This window comes from Echinops telfairi, unplaced genomic scaffold, assembly GCF_000313985.2.
Source record: "Echinops telfairi isolate 266 unplaced genomic scaffold, ASM31398v2 ScPeMD7_31;HRSCAF=116, whole genome shotgun sequence".
Classification (NCBI taxonomy): Eukaryota; Metazoa; Chordata; class Mammalia; order Afrosoricida; family Tenrecidae; genus Echinops; species Echinops telfairi.
Window position 1 is genome coordinate 1444142 of NW_022103928.1, and position 2149 is coordinate 1446290.

Genomic DNA, 2149 nt, shown 5'->3' on the forward strand with positions numbered 1-2149 from the left:
ATTGTACATATGTTGCCACCATCATTTTCAAAACATTTTCTTTCTACTTGAACCCTTGGTATCAACTCCTCATCCCTGCCCCCCCTTCCTCTCTCATGAACCTTTGATAATTTAGAAAGTATTATTATTTTTAAAGAACACTTCTAATATTACAGTTTCTCTCTGAAATGCAGCATACTTTTCCTTAGCAAAACTATGCACATGGAAGCTGTGGCACCACATTTGATCTCAAGCAGGCACTCATTAAAATATCTGCTGAACCTGTCTGTCTGTTTCCAGGCACAATGAAATCTTCTGAAATACTGTTTTAAAAATTAGAATTATGTATATTGGTTGCAAAGGATTATGAGCCTCACTTCCAAATAAATTGACTAGATATGTCTTTTCAAGGATTGTGTCACTTAGGGAAAAAAATCTCTAAATAAAACAGAAGATAAATCTTCTCTCTTTTAGAACCTAGAAAAATAAATGACAATGGAATAATATGATAAGGACTGTGAGCAACATGGAGATTAATAGGGAAAACGGTCGGAGAAAAATGATGGCAACAGTTAGGACGAAACCAAAGGGATAGGAAGGAACAAGGGAAGTTGTACTACCAAAGGCAAAGAAAACGAGTACATGCGGGTGCTTTTCATCAATGTGTCTGACTAATATGGGTGGTTTCTGTGAGTGATGGGAATAGGAGAACACAGCAAAGTCGATCTGACTACACCCCCCATAGCAGTAACACGTTTTAAACTGAATCATACAAAGAACAGGCATGAATACTTAGACCACTTCTTAGAAATAAAATGATGTCACCCCTTAAAATATGTTCCATGTTATTCAGAGTTCTTTTAGGTGGGTACACATGAGAATAAAAGACAAAAGCAATACTCTGGCCAATCTTTATGTATAACTTTGTAAAATACACAGATCCATGCTTTTCACGTGACTACATTATATTGCTCAGTATTATTTTGGCATATCACCAACAAACCTGAATGAATATAGAAGAGAGATATCAAAATGATCAAAATCAAAGAAAGGCAATCAACTTAGGAATGATTATGGAAACTAGAGATTTTGTTTTTAGAAAATAGCATTTCGGAAAAATGTCATATTAGCTTTTAAAATGTGGAAAAGGTGTTACAGCAGCAAGGCATAAACATTATCTGTACATTTCACAGAAGCAGAACAAGGGCTAATAGGCCAATGTTATAAAGAAATTCTACCTCCATGGAATAAATATTTTTTCTAAAAATTAGATTTTATAGTAAGTTGTCATTAAATAATATTTCAACATATTTTTCAAATTAATACCTATAAATTTACATTATATTGGGGGAAAGAAATGATAAGCAATAGGAATTGATGCATTCATATCATCTTAGTGGGAACATAATTTGTTAAATATAATTTTAAGGGCAAAGCAGAATCTATCAAAAAAGTTATTTTATCTTTTAATGTTTACCTAGAAAGTCTGCTTTTATTTCTTTACATATATTAAAAAAGTTATTCTTGTTTTCTCAAGGAAGTATTTTTTTCACATAGTTTAAAAGAGGAAAATGAGTTAAATAATGGTACCTCCATTCTATGAAATATTTCCAAGCTCTTTATCAGTGCAAGTTGGATTTTTGTGTAAAACTTTAATAACTTTTAAATGGAAAAATGTTTGAAGAAAAATAAATATTAAATTCAGATTTTAATGAAATTATACATATGGGTCTAGGCATATATACATAAATGTAAATGCATAGAAAGTAGGAGGACAAAATATATAATAAAATAACAGCAATGGTTATCATTAAAGAACCAAAAAGAGCTTTAAAATAGTAATAAAAGAACAAAGGAGTATCATTATTAAGTCTACATAATTATGCATTGTTTTAAGCTATATAATTGAAACATTCCAGGTGTCTGTTTCTTTATCTCAAGAATGATTCAACATAGAAAGTCCTATGTAAGAGAGAAAAGAGCTTAATAACTTTCTCTTATTTTCAATATATATAAATCCTTATGTTTCATTCAGATAAAAATAGATGCAATGCATATTTTTAGGGGAAAATGTGCTGGTACATTGTAAGTGTGCTTAAGAATTTATTTGTAAAGAAAATATAGTAAGTCTAAGCCAATACCAGGAGAGGAAGGTTCACAGTTAAACCTA